Source organism: Pimephales promelas, chromosome 16 (assembly GCF_988280905.1).
Source record: "Pimephales promelas chromosome 16, fPimPro1.hap1.1, whole genome shotgun sequence".
Taxonomy (NCBI): Eukaryota; Metazoa; Chordata; class Actinopteri; order Cypriniformes; family Leuciscidae; genus Pimephales; species Pimephales promelas.
In genome coordinates, this window is record NC_142784.1 from 14,624,829 (window position 1) to 14,644,115 (window position 19,287).

At 46.4% G+C, this 19,287-nt stretch overlaps 1 pseudogene; it reads right to left on the bottom strand.

Moving 5' to 3' along the window:
* Positions 1-1,017: 1,017 nt before the first annotated feature.
* LOC120478766 (uncharacterized) lies at positions 1,018-17,893 on the bottom strand (annotated as a pseudogene).
* Between the last annotated feature and the right edge of the window lie 1,394 nt (positions 17,894-19,287).

Here is a 19,287-nt window from a genome sequence, read left to right on the forward strand (position 1 = left end):
GGCAGATCCATTCTTTAATGTTTAATGAAGATGTGTGGGGAGGCCCAGCTGGCGGCATCACAGACCTCTTGGACGGAGACCCCTTCTAGCAGGGCTTTAGAGAATGCCACTTCTCTAGTTGAGTGAGCTCTTTTCAGGAGAAGCGAAGGCAAACCGTGCCCCTTGTACGCTGAAGAAATAGCCTCTACTATCCATCTGCTAATAGTTTGTTTAGAGGCAGGGGAACCCTACTTAGGTGACCCAAAGCACACAAGTAACTGGTCCGACTTCCTCCAGGCATAATAGATGTAGCTTAGCTTGATCAGCCGACTAATGTGGTGGAGGATGAAATGCTCCTAAGATCATAGACAAAAAAATGTAAGGTGCAACATTTGAAGGCACCTTAGGCACATAGCCAGGTCTGGGGTGAAGAATGGCTCTCACTCTGCCAGGAGTGGACTTGAGGCAAGATGGAGCAACAGATAGCACCTGCAGGTCCCCCACTCTCTATATGGATGTAATAGCTAGCAGAAAGGCTACCTTCAGGGTTACAAATTTCTCGGACACCTCATCCAAGGGTTCGGAGGGTGCCAGGGATATGCCTTCAAGAATCTCTCCCAGGTCCCACGTCGGGACGACAGGCTTTATCCTACTAGATCCACGAAGGAAACATACTTGAAATGGGTGTCTCCCCATAGTGCCCACCCCTAGAGGAGTGTGGAAGGCAATCGGGGAAAATGCGTACAGGCGTTTCGTTGGCCATGCCAGCACCATAGCATCCAGTTCCAAGGGAGCTGGATGCATGAGGGAAAACCAGAGTGGACACTGTGTGTTCTGGTGAGAGGCGAACAGATCCACTTCTGCCTGACCAAACTCCATATCAACTTTACCGTCTCGGGGTGGAGTCTCCATCTTACTGAGAGTAGTTTGCCTTGGGCCCACAGAAGAACCTGGTGCACCAGTCTGCATAGTCTGGTTCAGTGAAGAATGGGAGGCTCCGGCGTGAAGGCTGTGACCGGGTTTGCAGGAAGTGCTCATCTAGCTTGCTGTTTTGGCCGCTTCCTGCTTTTCTGATGGCCATTCAATATTTAATTTGGTTACTGCCCTGGTCACAACCTCCAGCAGCTCATCGAAGGCAGGAGAATGAGGTGGCAAATCCTCTCCTACCTTGATGCCCATAATATCTAACTCTTTGGAACCAGATAGTTTGAGCATCGGGTCCTCATCCTGGGTGGACTCCTGAACGGGACCAATGGAGCTGGCTGCTGATTGTTAAGAAAGGGCTGAAGCCATCTTAACATCATCCACCAGCTCCATTTGAGAACTCCACGTGTGAAGACGCCGGCTGGCTTCAGACGGGTCACACTGAAGGCATTCCACAATGTTTCGATTCTTGACGCAATGCGAGTTCCCTCGAAAGGGAACAGATTTCATATAAAAACTTTGCAAGCATGGATTTCACAGGACATTTCAGACTTTGGAGTGGTATGTTTTTTTGTAATTTAATTAAACATTATAATCAGAATAGAAGTGGAATGTATTTTGTAATTTAATTAAACATTATACTCAACAATAGAAGTATGTATAATAATGTATAATTACATCCAAAAAGTGAGAGCTAACAAAAGCGACAGAAAACATAAAATGTGCAGTGCACAGATAAATGTTTGGGGTTAGTAACAGTGTTTAAAATAAGTGTTAACTACTCTAAGCTCGTCAGCCTTAGAAAGGTCAAACAAATGAGGGTAGCTGATGATTAACAGGTGGAAGTGATGATACTGAATGGAAAAACCAGACAGGGATGGATCCTAATGATAGCAGAGGGAAATGCTGGGAATTGCAGTTCTAGAATTCAGGTGACAAGGAGGGGGTGAGACCAGAGAGAGGTGAAGGTGCGCACTCAGTGACAGCCACGCGCTCAGTGACAGAGCCCCCCTCTTGCGAGCTGCTCCGGAAGCGAGGACCTGGGCGATGACACGGTCTTCCACAGGGTCTTGGAGCTGGACGATTTGGTTGAGTGTGATAGTAAGTGGTAAGAAGAACCGGGTCCAGGACGTCCTGAGACCTAACCCAGGAACTTTCCTTGGGCCCGTAGGCCTCCCAGGCAATCAAATATTGCAATACCCCGCCGCAGCGTCTGGAGTCCAGGATCTCTAGTACCCGGTTAGTTGAAATCCTCGAACTGGCGAGACAGAGCATCAACCTTCCTGTTCTTGGACCCAGGTCTGTACATGATCTTGATATTGAATCGGGAGAAGAACCGTAACCAGTGAGCTTGACGAGCATTCAGTCGCTTGGCAGAGCTGATATATTCTAGATTTCTGTGGTCTGTGAAGATGGTGAAAAGATTAACTTGCACCCTCCAACCAGTGCCTCCACTCCTCCAAGGCCGCTTTCATGGCCAGAAGCTCCCGGTCGCCCACATCATAATTAAATGGTTAAGTGCATTCGAAAAACCACTGGAAGCCCACCCGCCCCCCTGCCAGGGGGCATCCATCCAGGGCTGCCACTGCCACATGGGACTTACAAGGGATGAGAGAGAGATGATTAGACAAGGCAAACTCCAAATCGATGAAATTCCCAGCGGCTCCAGACTCAATTAAAGCCCTTGTTTCGCAAATACTTCTATTAAAACTAAGGAAACTTCGAGACTGAGAGAGCAGGGAGAATTAATCAAACTCACCGCAGAAGGATCTCTGGATCTGGCTCTCACAGGACAAGAAGTTCTTTGATGGCTGGCTTGAGCACAGTACAGGCACAATTTATTCCGCCTCCTTCTCTCACGGTCCTCTGTGGTGAGATGTGTGAAACAGACCTGCATGGCCTCGAAATCCGTGCTGGCTGGTGGATTAGCGAAGAGACTGGGTGTGAAAAGTGTGCGATTAACACAGATGCCTGTGAGGAAACCCTCGGAAGCAAGACGCTGGAAGTAGGCGACATCTTCTGTAATGATGGGGCGGGGGCAGTCGGATCCATCTGCTGCACTTAATTGAAAGAGGTAAGAAAACAAGGAATCACTGACATAAAACATCAAAGAAACACGTAGCAACATGCAGCGTGGCAAAACAAGACAACAAGGAACAAGGAAGGAACAAAGAACGGAGCAGTCCAGATAAAGGGTAGGTGATGATTAACAGGTGAAAGTGATGGATCCTAATGATATCAGAGGGGAAGGGATGGATGGATGGATGGATCCTAATGATATCAGAGGGAAATGCTGGGAATTGCCGTTCTGGAACTCAGGTGACAATGAGCGGGCGAGACCGGAGAGAGGTGAAGGCGCGCGCTCAGTGACAGCCTTGCGCTCCATGACAATAATCCAGTAGTTCACTCAATTTTCTTTACTGATTCAGTTGAGCAATATTTGTCACATACAGCTGATACTGACAATTTTTGTTTTTATTGGTTTGGTTTATTTATTATTAATCATTTTTGTTTCCTTGTTTATTGGTAATCTAAAAAAAAAGTCAGCGCTCTGTCGATGTCATGAAACACCAGACTCAGAGGGAACAATGAACTGAGCAGTCCAGATAAAGGGTAGGTGATGATTAACAGGTGGAAGTGATGACACTGAATGGAGAAACTAGGAAGGGATGGATCCTAATGATAGCAGAGGAGAATGATGGGAATTGCAGTTCTAGAACTCAGTTGACAAGAAACGGGTGAGACCGGAGAGAGGTGAAGGCGCACTCTCAGTGACAGCCTTATGCTCCAAGACAATAATCCAATCCAGTAGTTCACTCAATTTTCTTTACTGATACAGTTGAGTAATGTTTGTCACATACTGCTGATACTAACAATTTTTGTTTTTATTGGTTTGGTTTATTTATTGTTTATTCATCTTTTTTGTTTCCTTGTTTATTGGTAATCTACAAAAAAAAAGCTCTCTGTCCATGTCATGAAACACCAGACTCAGAGTGATCCGAAATCCCAAAATAAATAAGCGTGAGTTTATTTACAGGGTATTCAGACAGGCTATGGTCACAGAGAGCAGACAGCATAGGAGACAAGGTAATACTCAAGAGTCCGATAACCAGGCGGGAAGACCGAGGCAGGCAGCAGACGAAACGGAATCCATGAAACAGGCGATGGGTCAGACACAGACTGGACTAGATTAGACTCAGAAAAGCTTGGTGATGTCCATAACAGTAAAACAAGACTTTGCAAACAGTGATAGTGAATGGGGTATAAATGAGAGTGGAGCTGCTTGAGGAACTCGATGCAGGTGAGAGGGTGGTTAGTGAAAACAGGCGTGTGTGCGTGATCAGTCCCAGGCATGGCGCAGGGGTGGAGCGCCCTCTAGTGACAATCCAGCCGAACATCGTCACAGTCCATTGGTTATACATATTTATGAGTGGAAGATTTATTATGTTTGATGCAACTCTGCACAAGGTCAGTTTTATATTAATTCAAATGTTTAATAATCAGGTAACTACATGTCAACTACCAGTCATTAGAGTACTTGTAGATTGTCTACTAAAAGGGATAATTCCCCCCAAAATTTAAATATTGTCATCAATAACTCACCCTACCTAGTGTTGTTCCAAACCTGTAAGCATTTCTTTGTTCTGTTAAACACTGAAGACTAAAATGTTATATTTTAACATAATTTCAACATGACATCATGACTTTAGCGTAAACATACACGCCACTTTCGAGTCAAGTGGCGTGTTATCTCTACACATTTTGAGCTATCCGCGTGTTTGCGTGTATGTCTACGCCATTAACGTCCGCGTCATTCCGCGTGTCTGTACACGACGTCAAATCTCCAGTCATAAATGCCATTAACCCCAGTGACGGTTAAGTTTAGGGATGGGGTTGAGGTAAGTCATATCTTTTTCTTTCCTAGGATGGTGAGGGAACAGTCATAAATGCCATTAACCCCAGTGACGGTTAGGTTTAGGGACGGGGTTGAGGTAAGTCATATATTTATATAACGTTATGTCAACGGCGTTCATAAACATGCTGAAAAGCGATTATGCGTCTTGATAGCACGCCAAAAATGGAAATACGAATTGGCGTGTCATACACACGCTACTTCATGAGATCAGTCTGCATAATTTAATTATTTAATAATATGTATCTGTATTATTATTTTTTATTAGTAATCAGTTGTATTATCTTATGAAGTTTAAAATGCTTAAGTTAGACTATCGATTGCATGGTTTAAGGATCATATTTTAGAAACAGGGATGGGAGCTGGGAAAATTATATATTTTCCTAGAGGTATGTGTGCAATGCAACATATGATCACTGAGCATAGGATGAGCGGTGTTCCAATGATGATACTTCAAATTTGCAGTTGGCATGTTCTTTACAAGGAAAGGAATGTTTTTCAACTGATGCATGTTTTGCTAAATGTAATAGTTTCTTAATATGGATTAATATGGATAAGTGGATTGTGCCATGTGTAAGCATGAGTTATACGTTCCCATTTTTAAACATAAGCTACATGTTTTTCTTGCTTACAAGGAAGTTGAAAGTCGCTCATTGTTGTACTGTATTTAAGCTCAATCTTACTGAACTATGTCAGAGAAACACCAGGAACTCATAGACCTGGCACGATTACAACATTCCTCAAATTTCTCTCCTTTGTTTGATATGTTTGAAGAATAAATACTTTTCTTGGCGAGATAACTGGTTTCCACTTCCGGTTCCGTGAATCAAATAATAACGGGGGGAAAGGCTTAATTCCAAGTCTACAAACACATAAGATATTTTAAATAATGTTGTTAAAGCAGACAGCTGACTTGCATAGTGTTTTTTTCTTACGTGGACGTCAATGGCTACTGTCTGACTACCGACAATCTTTATCTTCTTTTGTGTTCAACAGAACAAAGCAACTAATACCCGTTCTCATCCCAAGACGTCATCTAACTGACGCTTTTGACCATACGTCAACATCCGACGTTTTAGGGTAACCTTTAACGTCAGTTAGATGACTCTATCTAATCCTAACCCTACCCCAGACCTAAACCTACCCGCCTCATCTAACTGACGCTAAAGGTAAAGCGTCAGTTAGATGACGCCCTAGGATCGTCATCTAACTGACATTAAAGGGCACCCTAAAACGTCGGATGTTGACGTATGGTTAAAAGCATCAGTTAGATGACGTCTTTGGATGTGATGTGTGTTGGTTTGCAACAACTTGAGGGTAAAAGATGACTGAATTAAAATTTTGGGGTGAACTATCCCTTTAATATCTACATCAGACTGACCATTAGTGACACATTCATGTACGTGTTAACTTATTCTACTAACCCTAACCTAACATTCTACTAATACTCAGACTAAGTTGACATGTATTTGTAAAGTTACTTATGTCCAAAGTGGACTATATCAAGATAAAATGTAACCAAAATAATTTTGATCCAAGCTGAATTTAATTCTAGCTGTTTAGGCTTTATTTTGAATGTTAATGTTGTTAACATTATAATGTGTACAGTATACCCGGTTCACAATGCAGGTTAAGACAATAAAGGCTCTTTGAACTTCCTCACAATACACAATGCAATACATGAGATACTTAAAGACTGAGAAATCTGAGAAAACCCCTGCTTCATTGTTCCATTCATTCACACTTCTGAGCATGTAAAAGAAAATTGCTCCCATAAAAAATGCTCCCATTGTTCTTTTTTAGAACCCCAGGATTTTAATAATGGTGGGCTGCCTGCTGGAGTGTTAAAGGCACACTATGCAAGATCTGTACCTTAATATAACAGCTTCAAAGTTGTTTCGGTGGTAAACAAAGTCATAGTAGGGCGAATCATCCTGGTAGTAAAGTTTGATGAGGACGCTGCCTGAAAAACCAGCAATGCAAGTTTGAGAGCGGCGCCCCTGACAAATCTCGCGAGAATCACATTTACATTACATTTACATTTAGTCATTTAGCAGACTTTTTTTATCCAAAGAGACTTAAAAATGAGGACTACACCAAGTGAGTCATTGTGAAGAGGCAAAAACAGCGCAAGTGCTCAAAATACGAAGTTCAGACATTGCACGGAGTAGTATAAGCCACATAAGCAAGGATTCAAGGATTTAAAAGAAATATTTTTTTATTTTTATTTTTTTATGTTAAGTGCTCACGGAAGAGAAGAGTTTTCAGTTGTCTTTTAAATACAGGGATTCTGCATTCCAGATGAGGGTGGGGAGATCATTCCACCAGCATGGTACCGTGAATGAGAATGTTCTGGAAAGTGATTTTGAGGCTCTCTGTGATGGTACCATGAGCCGTCGCTCATTGACTGATCGTAGGCTTCTGCTAGGGATGTAGACTTGTAGTAATGAGTGGAAGTAGGAGGGAGCTGATCCTGTGGCCAATGTGTACGCAAGTGTCAACGCTCTGAGCTTGATGCGAGTGGCAGCCAGTGCAAAGAGATGAACAGAGGAGTGACGTGGGTCCTTTTGGGCTCGTTGAAGACCAGACGAGCTGCAGCATTTTGGATCATTTGTAGAGGTTTAATAGCGCATGATGGAAGTCCAGCCAGAAGAGCAGTGCAGTAATCAAGCCAAGAAATGACTAGGGCCTGAACGAGAAGTTGTGTTGCATGCTCAGTTAGGAAGGGCCTGATCTTCTTGATGTTGTACATAGCAAACCTGCATGATCTAGCTGTCTTTGAAATGTGGTCTGTGAAGGTCAGCTGATCATCAAAGGTTACTCCAAGATTTCTGACTGACCTTGATGGGGTGATTGAGGAAGAATCTAGCTGGATAGTGAAGTTGTGCTGTAGAGATGGATTGGCAGGGAGGATGAGAAGCTCAGTCTTAGCCAGGTTGAGCTGCAGGTGATGTTCCTTCATCCATGCCGAGATATCAGCCAGAGAGCTTGAGATTCGTGCAGGTACTGTGGGATCATCTAGTTGAAATGAGAGGTAGAGCTGGGTGTCATCTGCATAGCAATGGTAAGAGAAACCATGTGGTGTAAATGGAGAAAAGGAGCGGTCCAAGAACAGAACCCTGGGGAGCTCCTGTGGTCAGTAGATGTGCTTTGGATACCTTGCCTCTCCATGCGACCCTAAAGGACCTGTGAGATAGGACTCAAACCAGTGGATGGAAGTTCCTCTGATGGCCAGTGATGAGAGGGTGGACAGAAGGATCTGATGATTCACAGTGTTGAATGCAGCAGACAGATCCAGGAGGATAAGGACTGATGATTTGGAAGCAGTTTTAGCGATCCGCAAGGCTTCGGTGACCGAGAGCAATGCAGTCTCGGTTGAATGCCCTTTCTTGAAGCCTGATTGTGTGCAAAAGGCCCTTTAATGATCGTGATAACATTGCGATGTTGCACTATTTAGTTGGGACTCTTATTATGAACTCTGTAGGGAGTTACCGGAAGAGCTGCTCACTCTTCCGTTTAGTGTGCGACGACAGATTGCATCAGCCGCTGCTAGTGATCAGGTTTACGGTAATCACGAACAGCTGAAGACGGGTTTCAGAATCATTATTGCCTTCCAAGTGGATGCCTTGTGTTCGTGTGCGTCCTATAAAGAGTGAGTGTTGTTCCGTGATGTTTGCTGATTGATGCTCGTTATCAGTAATGACGCAGTTAACAGCTGTTCTGACGATGTTCATTAATCTGTCGATCTTCCAAGTATAGAGTTATAATGTTTATACTGTTATGGTAAATAATGTAGATAAATAGTAAAGTAAATATGATGGAAGATGTTATATTCAGTGTTTATGTATTATTGTATCATTGTTATGAGGGGAGCAGCCTATGTCAGTATGTGGATGATGATTTGTAATGTTGCTATTATTGAGTATTGCTTCTGTGTGTTGCAGAGAAACCACACACACAATCGTATAAAGCATCTACATCCTTTATTACGAGCATGCCAAACATGTTTATGCCAGCCAATGGTGATTCAGCCCATTTATGACCCAAACCCACGTCAGTTGAAGCAGGGCTTGCTGTCTGTACTCAAGATCTCCATTAAGTATACTTACCCTGCTCACATCGTGACATTGTCCTCCAAGTCTTGCATGTGCAACAGCAATCATCTTAATGCTTAAATACAAATAAGGAACTACATACCATCTGGCGAAAGCTCTCATCAATCTACTGCACTATCGATCTCAAGTTCCATAGCTGTTAAAGTTTATTTAAAGGCTGTCTCCTCCTCTCATGCCAATCCTGCATACCAGTGAGAATAAATCTATTCAAACTGAACCTTCACTCTGTGGTGTTCTGACCGACACACCTGGTTCACTGCGATCTAACTAGCCCTAGCAGCTTCAGGTAGTTCTTCGCTACATTTTGTGGTCCTTCGAGCCGGATCGCAGCTGTGCTGGGAGCATGCAACAGAGTGATGAAGCAGTGTGGGCCCCATCCACTCGGCCCAGGCGGCAGTTAAGGCAGCCATCCTATTTGAAAGATTATGAGGTCAGTGTAGCGCGACCGAAGATACATGACTCACAAGGTAGCCCGCTACCTTTCCTTGCGCCGACAAGGAAAGAGTGGAGTTCACAGCCTCATGTAAAGTGGAGTAGACTCCCCAATGCACGGGATGATTATTCCACGAACTCTGGGGAGAGCATTAACGACATGACCCTTGAATGGCCACATGCCCCTATGGCCTACATGGAGGATGAACCGAGCAGGTTACACAGGGGGAGCATGCAGTATGATTTAGCCTCACCTCATGATGATAGAAGGGAATCGTGTGAGTCAGCAGCCTCAGCCAGAGTGTCAGGAGCAGAGCAGCGGGATCCGTCCACAGAGCGATGGCCAGTGCCACCCCTTCCATTATCGTGTGACTCATTAACGTTAGAGGAAGAGGAGTATGATGAAGGACTGCCCCCTCCACCATGGCCTTCGTTTGACTACCCTCCACCATCTGCGGTTGCCAAGGAACAGCGTATGGTCACCGTCATAGACAGAATGATGAGCGAGTTACAGTTAATGAGGGATAGCGTGACTTCCAGTGTCCCAGCTCATAGTCGGCCACATTCTACCCCTCGTAGCTTGAACAGCCCTCAACCTAAACGAGGTCCTGAACAGCACTACGTCCAGTCTTACACTCAGGGGCCAGAGCCCTACATGGCCATGTCCCAGCCGCAGCCCAGAATGTATCGCACAGAGGCGGGATCTCTGACTCAGACCCCAGCCAGGCCTGGTACAAGCCAACCTTACCTTGCTCGAGGCAGACAGTTCCCGCCGGCATCGGTGACTCTAGGAGGAGGAGAGTACAGGGGGCCAGCACCAAGAATTCCTTTCTTCGTCCATAAGGATCCGATGGAGTTCTCTCGGCTTAAATTAGCCTTAGCAAACCTGCTACCCACTGACGCTACAGAGCTTTTCAAGTATCAGATACTGGTTGATCACGTGAAACTTGAAGAGGCCTGCATCATTGCCGACTCCTTCATTAACTCACCTCGGCCATACACCGACACCATGGCAGCGCTTACCGAGAAGTTCGGCCAGCCGCACCATGTGGCTTTGCAGAGGATCGCTGCAGTGATGGATTCGTCTGAGATCAAAAGAGGAGATGTAGCTGCCTTTGAGAGGTTCTCTCTGCATGTACAGTCACTCGTGGGTATGCTACAGACACTGGGTCCAGATGGAGAAGTGGAGCTGAGATGTGGCTCACATGTGGCACGACTCCTCACCAAGCTTCCGATGGAGATGAGAGCGAACTTCAGACGCCAGATGTTCCATCGTCCCGGACATACCCATACACTGCTCGACCTGGCGGAATGGCTCCAATACGAGTCGTGGTGTCAGGGTTACGACAACCCTTCAGACATCCGTATCCAAGGGCTGTCAGGACCTCGAGCTGAGAAGCGACGGAGCAAGCCAGTAGCTACGGTGCTGCATGGAGCAGAGAGCAATACGTCCAACCGAGGATTGAGACAGGAGGGTCAGAGCTCATCTAAGCCAAAATGGAAGAGCAAATCAAAACCCTACTGTCCATACTGTGAGGACACAGAGCACTTCTTGAATAGCTGTCCAGCCGTTCAGAGACTCACAAAGGAGGAGGTCATTGAGTGGATCCGAGTGAATAAGAGATGTTGGAGATGCGGGAGAGCACATCAGGCTGCTCAATGCGACCTCAAGAAACTCTGTGAGGTGTGTCAAGGGAAGCATCTGCGGGTCTTGCATGACGCCAATGCACGCCCCAAGGCTGAGCTACCAAAGGCGGAAAGTTGTCTGGTGAGCACTAGCACAGAAGTCCTCTACCTGGACAGACCATCGGCCCACTCTCGTGTACTACTGAAAGTCGTCAGAGTTCTCCTGCGCAACAAGGACAGGACATTAGACACTTACGCAGTTTTGGACGATGGTTCTGAGCGCACAATGCTGCTCCCCGAGGCCGTCGATAAGTTGGGTTTGGAGAAGAAACCTGAGGACCTGGCTCTCCGCACTATCAGGCAGGAAGTTCAAACCCTGAAGGGAGCTGCTGTCTCATTTAAAATATCATCCTCTACTAATCCTAAGCGAACCTTCCGGATAGTGGAGGCCTTCACCTCTCAACGCTTGGGTCTAGCAGACCACTCCTACCCCATCGCAAGCTTGAAGAGGAAGTACAAGCACCTGGCGGATCTCCCCCTCGAGGCATTCAATCATGTTAAGCCGCTCGTGTTAATTGGCGCTGACTACCCCCATCTACTCAACCCTATCGAGCCAGTAAAAATGGGCCCTCCTGGAGGTCCGGCAGCCATTCGCACGAGACTGGGATGGACTCTTCAAGGACCAGCACATCTTACACAGTGGGCACCAAGCACCCAGCAGTGTCTCTTCACTAGTGTCTCACCCCAGACGATGGAGTTGATGCAGAACGTGGAGAAGCTTTGGAAGATGGACACACAGCCATACCAGAGCGTTAAACTGGCAATGCGGTCGATGCAGGACAAGGAAGCAGTGGAGCTCCTAGAGGTCAAGACAAGGCGAGTACAGGTCGCAGGAGTCCACAGATATGCCACACCTCTACTACGGAAGCGAGATATCCCCCCTCTCCAAGCTCCGATGGAAGCTGTGGTACCCAGCCTCAGAAGTTTGGAGAGACGCTTGGCTCGGGACCCTCTACGAGCCGATGAGTATTGTGCTGCGATCCACAAGTTGGTGGAGACAGGAGCAGTCAAGAAGATTAACCAAAGGGAAACCTCAACCAAAGATGAGTCATGGTATATACCCCACCATTTAGTGAGCCACAACGGTAAGAGTCGTTTGGTGTTTAACTGCTCCTTCCAATTCCGAGGTCGTAGCCTCAATGATACCCTCCTTTCCGGACCGACATTGGGAGCCTCTCTCCTGGGCGTTTTACTGCGCTTCAGAGAACGTGCAGTAGCAGTCAGTGGTGACATCAGAAGCATGTTCCACCAGGTACAGCTTTTACCAGAAGATCGGTCGCTCCTCAGGTTTATCTGGAGGTACATGAAGAGGAAAAACCTACCTGATGTCTTCGAGTGGCAGGTCTTACCATTTGGCACTGCGTGTTCACCGTGTTGTGCCACCTTCGCTCTCCAAAGGCACGCGAGAGATCATGGGGGTCCAGGAGATGGAGTCAGGCATTCAGTGGAGCACTGTTTCTACGTTGACAACTGTCTCCAGAGTGTGGACACGGCAGAGGAAGCTAAGGAGCTCGTGGACCGGCTCAGGGAAGTGCTTGCATCTGGAGGGTTTGAGATCCGGCAGTGGGCCTGCCACCTACCTGATGTCCTCAGGCACCTACCTGCAGAGGCGAGGTCCGATAGCATGGAGCGATGGCTTTCGCATGATGAACTCTGACTTTCAGAACCAGCCCTCGGACTCAGCTGGCATTGGGAGACAGACACCTTAGGCTACAAGAGCCGACCTCTGGAGTATGGGCCACTTACCATGAGGAATATTTACAAGGTGCTCGCCCGGCAATATGATCCCTTAGGATTCATTGCACCTTACACGACCCGCGCAAAGATGATCGTCCAGAGCATGTGGGACAAACCGTGTGACTGGGACGACCCACTAATCCCTCAAGATCTGCAGAAGGCATGGAAGGAGTGGGAATCAGAGTTACACCTACTGCCACGTGTCTCATTACCCCGGCACTATGCTTCGGCTCAAACCGATCAGATGGTTGCTTCCAGACAGATCCACGTGTTCAGTGACGCCTCTGAAAGGGCCTACGGAGCAGTCTCCTATCTGAGGACAGAGGATACTGAAGGACAGGTTCACCTGGCATTCCTGGCGGCTAGATCTAGGGTAGCACCCCGGCGACAGCATTCAATTCCGCGCCTAGAGCTCTGTGGCGCCTTGACCGCTGCCCAACTGGCGAAGACACTCGAGAGAGAGCTGACCTTGAAGACAGATCAGACAATCCTTTGGAGTGATTCGACAACAGTGTTAACCTGGTTGCAGTCGGAGTCATGTCGCTTCAAGGTTTTCGTGGGTACTCGAGTCTCCGAGATCCAAGAACTGACAGGAGGAAGTACCTGGCGCTATGTTAATTCTGCGCAGAACCCAGCGGATGATGTGACACGTGGGAAAACCCTGGCAGAATTGACTATCCCTAACCGCTGGAGCCAAGGGCCATCCTTCCTTCACAAGGGACCTGCTGAATGGCCACCCTCACCTGGAAAGGCACCAGAAGAGGATATCACAGAGTACAAGAAGTCTGCTTCGTGTGGGGTGATATCTAGAGCAGACAGACAGAAGACCCACCTGGGCCAGTCATACGAGTCCTGGAAGGATATGGTTGAGTCCGTAGCGCAGGAGGAACATGGGGCGGCGGACCGAGATGAGCCCTTGGTAGCGGCCGACTACCGGCAGGCAGAGATGACTATCTTCCGGAGAGTTCAGGCTGAGTGCTTTCCGGAGGAGTTGCGTCACCTAAAGGCAGGGAAAGCGGTCCTTCGAAGTAGTCGTCTCCTAACCCTGTCCCCGGAGCTGGACCCCGATGAAGGAATCATACGAGTAGGAGGAAGACTCCGACGTGCTGAATGGTTGGACCCTGCATTTAAACATCCTGTTGTCCTGGACCCCTTGCATCCAGCGACAAAACTCCTTACACAGGACTACGATGCTCGTCTTTGTCATCCGGGTCCTGAGCGAGTATTCGCCGAGATGCGCCGGGTCTTCTGGATTCTCCGTGGTATGGAGGCAGTTCGGAGGGTGCAACAACAGTGCAAGGAGTGTCGAAGATGGAAGTCTAAGCCGTTGGTCCCGAGGATGGCCGACCTACCAGTGGCACGTCTACGCTTATACAAACCGCCGTTCTACTCCACTGGCGTCGACTGCTTCGGGCCTTTCCAGGTCAAAATAGGACGACGCTCAGAGAAGAGATGGGGCATTATCTATAAGTGTCTTACCACCAGGGCGGTGCATCTAGACTTGCTGCACAGTATGGATGCTGACTCGTTCCTGATGAGTCTCAGGCGGTTCATTGCTCGAAGAGGCACTCCAGCTGAACTTTATTCCGACCAGGGTACTAACTTCAAGGCGGGAGAGAAGGAGCTCAGTGAGTCTTTTAACAACATGTCATCCGATCTCCAACAGCTCCTATCAAAGCAGAAGATTGACTTCCACTTCAATCCACCTGCAGCTCCTCACTTTGGGGGGACCTGGGAGAGGGAGATCAAGTCAGTTAAGGCTGCCCTGTATACGGTCTTAGGAGTTCAGCCTATCTTTGAGGAGGTACTACATACTACCTTACTGGAAGTCGAGGCAATACTGAATACCAAACCTTTGGGCTATACCTCATCCAGTGTTGATGACTTGGACGCCGTGACTCCTAATGTCCTCCTGATGGGGCGGCTTGATGGAGCGCTACCTCCAGTTGTCTATCCTAAGAGTGAGGGACTAAGCCGGCGGAGATGGCGACACTGCCAAGTTATAGCAGATCACTTCTGGGCAAGGTTTATCAGGTGTTACCTGCCAACCCTTCAATGTAGGCAGAAGTGGCATGGTGTCCCAGCTGATCTGACAGTGGATTCAGTAGTCCTGTTGATGGACCCTCAGTTCCCCAGGGCACTTTGGCCAGTTGGCAGAGTGGTTAAAGTACATCCGAGTGCAGATGGTCATGTGCGATCCGTGGATGTGAAAGTTAAAGACAAAGTGTATACTCGGCCAGTTGCCCGGCTTATTGCTCTTCCAGTCATTCCAGATGCTGAAGAGGATGAGGAATGCCCCTCTACAGTCCAAATTTAGGATGAGCCTTTTACGTGAGCAAATTGCACGCAATTTGGGGGCGGCTGTGCAAAAGGCCCTTTAATGATCGTGATAACATTGCGATGTTGCACTATTTAGTTGGGACTCTTATTATGAACTCTGTAGGGAGTTACCGGAAGAGCTGCTCACTCTTCCGTTTAGTGTGCGACGACAGATTGCATCAGCCGCTGCTAGTGATCAGGTTTACGGTAATCACGAACAGCTGAAGACGGGTTTCAGAATCATTATTGCCTTCCAAGTGGATGCCTTGTGTTCGTGTGCGTCCTATAAAGAGTGAGTGTTGTTCCGTGATGTTTGCTGATTGATGCTCGTTATCAGTAATGACGCAGTTAACAGCTGTTCTGACGATGTTCATTAATCTGTCGATCTTCCAAGTATAGAGTTATAATGTTTATACTGTTATGGTAAATAATGTAGATAAATAGTAAAGTAAATATGATGGAAGATGTTATATTCAGTGTTTATGTATTATTGTATCATTGTTATGAGGGGAGCAGCCTATGTCAGTATGTGGATGATGATTTGTAATGTTGCTATTATTGAGTATTGCTTCTGTGTGTTGCAGAGAAACCACACACACAATCGTATAAAGCATCTACATCCTTTATTACGAGCATGCCAAACATGTTTATGCCAGCCAATGGTGATTCAGCCCATTTATGACCCAAACCCACGTCAGTTGAAGCAGGGCTTGCTGTCTGTACTCAAGATCTCCATTAAGTATACTTACCCTGCTCACATCGTGACATTGTCCTCCAAGTCTTGCATGTGCAACAGCAATCATCTTCATGCTTAAATACAAATAAGGAACTACATACCATCTGGCGAAAGCTCTCATCAATCTACTGCACTATCGATCTCAAGTTCCATAGCTGTTAAAGTTTATGTAAAGGCTGTCTCCTCCTCTCATGCCAATCCTGCATACCAGTGAGAATAAATCTATTCAAACTGAACCTTCACTCTGTGGTGTTCTGACCGACACACCTGGTTCACTGCGATCTAACTAGCCCTAGCAGCTTCAGGTAGTTCTTCCCTACAGATTGGTTGACATCCAGCTGATTGTTCAGGGACAGGAAAGATGATATTTGGTTGAAAGCAACTTGTTCAAGTGTTTTTGCAATGAATGGTAGGAGAGAGACAGGTCTGTAGTTTAATAAGAGTGACGTGTTCAGTGTTGATTTTTTAACCAATGGAGTTTCCCAAGCCTGCTTAAATGCTGTAGGGAAAATACAGTGTGGAAGGGAAGAGGTTTGTTGGCTGGGGGAGAGGGTAGTCTGGGTTCCTGTGTGTGTGATGCTGAGAACTGACTGCTGATAGTTGTAGTTTTGTTAGTGAAGAAGTTAGCAAAATCATCAGCAGTTAATGAGGAGGTGGGTGGTGGTGGAGGTGGACAGAGGAGAGTGTTGAATGTTTTGAACAGTGAACGTGTGTTAGAGTCGCTGTTGATCTTTTTGTGGAAGTATGAAGATTTCGCTGCATGAACTTCAGTGGAAAAGGCAGAGTGCAGAGATTGGTACCTACTGAGGTCAGATTTGTCTTTTGATTTGTGCCATTTCCTCTCCGCTGCAATGAGTTCAGTCCGGTGTTCACGAAGAACCTCAGATAACTAGCGGTTGGAGGTAGTAACGCGTGCTGGCCTGGTGGAGAGAGGGCAGATGTTGTCTAAAGACGAGGTTAGAATGGAGCATAAAGTATCTGTTGCAGTATTCACATCCAGGGCTGAGAAATGTGAGGGTGAGCGAATAGAAGATGACACAGCAGAGGAGAGATGGGACGGATAAAGTGTGCTCAGGTTTCGCCTGAAAGTAACTGGTAGTGGAGTTGGTGGTGCGTGGGTAGTAAGTTGTAGATTGAAGGTAATGAGGAAATGATCTGAGACATTGAGGGGTTTCACTTAGACATTGTTTGTGATGCAATTACATGTGTAGACCAGGTCCAGTTGGTTGTCTGGTTGTGGTGATGAGCCGTTTGAGATTAAAGGAGGCTAGGAGAGAGATGAAGTCTGCAGCATATGGCTTCTCTAGATGAATGTTGAAGTTGCCAAAGACTACAAGTGGGATGTCATCCTCAGGGAAGGAGGAGAGCAGCACATCCAGTTCCTCTACATAGCTTCCCAGTTGACCTGGGGGCGATATATGACTACAATGTGGAACTTAATGGGAGTTGTAAGTGTAATAGCATGGCGTTCAAATGAGTTGTTATTGCATAGAGAAAAGAGAGTTGAATATTTCCAATTGTTAGAAATGAGAGTACCTGAACCCCCACCCCTCCCTGACTGGCGGGGAGTGTGGGAGAAAGATAAATTGTTAGAGAGAGCAGCCGGGGTTGCAGAGTCTTCTGGATGGATCCAGGTCTCAGTCAAGCCCAGGATATTAAGAGTAGAATGAGATGCAAAGGCTGGAATGAATTCAGCTTTATTGACTGCTGATTGACAATTCCATAGACCCATAGAAAGAGAGAGGTGAGTGTGAGGATAAGGGGATAGGGCGCAGATTAGCAGTATTGCACTGCCTCCTGTGTATGATGAGGGGTCAATGTTGAGAGACAATAGAAATTTATTGAAAGTACATGTTGATTAAGGGAAATAAAAGATAAGTGAAGTAAAAGATAGGAAGGGAAAGGGTGAAGGAGATACTTTAGTGCCTTGCAGGTGTCCTTGCTCGGTGGAGTCACGCAGGTAGAGTCGCAGGTCTTTACCCGAGTCGGTCTTTGCACAAGAGCTGAACGCTTCCGCTGACTCTTCTGCGACAGCACACACGCTGCACACATATAGTGCTTCCAATCACCTGAGTAAGAACAGGCGCTCTGTTCCTCACAGAGTGACTGCTTGTTCCTCGTGAAATGCTTTACGGCAATGACGTCACACACATCAAAAACAACATATGAAGCCACTTGCGCGGATCCAAGAAAACTCGGTCAGACTCAGGAATGTCAAGAAAAAGGAAAAGAGAATCGGACCGTGCTAGAAACCGGACAAGAGTCCCACTTGGTCAGGCTAGCACCAGCGTTGCTGACCTGGCGATCTTGCTGATGGACTTGTAAGTAAATCTCTTATTTGTAAACTTGTTTGCATTCTATGTTGTATGTTGCTGCGCTGGCTTGTAGTATGTCATTTTTTTACGGTGCTGTTCATCCATTGTTGATAATTAGACCAGTTCAATAATTCCCACACATGTCTTGCTAGCTTCCGATTACCAGAGCTGAAACAAACGTAACATCCCAACAAACAGTCGTTTATTTTAGTTTGGTTTTCGTTATTTTTTATTGCCTATCTTGGCACAAGAGCTAGTTTGCCAACTGAACTCAGGTGTTGTGATGTGTATTTATCACGTAACGATAGTCCTGTGTCTGGTTCGAATTTCTTATGGCGTGGGTAAGTTACTGTGCTTATACAAACTTAAGCTGATACACAGTGCACTTCCCAACTATAACTTTACTTCAAATCGTGTTGATTATGAGTCAATTAAATCTTGACACTGTTGATGTTGATTCCTGCGATTATCATGAGGACATAGGCTAGTCAATATCTCACATCATTATTAGGACATATATAAGCCTAGAGGTTGTAAATAGTGTAATTGAGCAGTATTTGCTAACTATTGTGATAAATTGTAATAATCACGTCTAATGAAATCATAACGGCCAATGTTATAAAATAATGCAACGCTGAACAATATGTTCATAAAATAATGTTTGCTGAACAAAATCTCAGTGTTGAACGTGCATGTTCCGCTCCAGCCTCAAGTCCCTGTTTCGATGCTAAAGAGAAGTGTGCCTGCCTTGTGTAATTTGTTCTGTCTATTCAATAGAAAACTCCTCTGCTACTGTTTTCTTGTGTGATGCCTGCCTGAAGGAGGGACACACCCTATCCTTAGCGCTGTCTGCTTAGAGCAACACCACCCAGCCGTAAGTCCAATTCTCTATCTTACAGAGGAATGTGCCTGCACCTGTATCAAATGCTCTGTCTGTTTAAATAGATGATTCTTCTGCCTTCTTGTGTGATGCCTGCCTGAAGGAGAGACACACCCTAGCCACATTGCTGTCTGCTTAGAGCAATGCAAACCAGCCGCAAGCCCTCATCGCAATCTTGAAGAGAAGTGTGCCTGTCCTTGTATAACCTGTTCTGTCGATTTAATAGAAGATCCCCCCCATCCTCCATATAT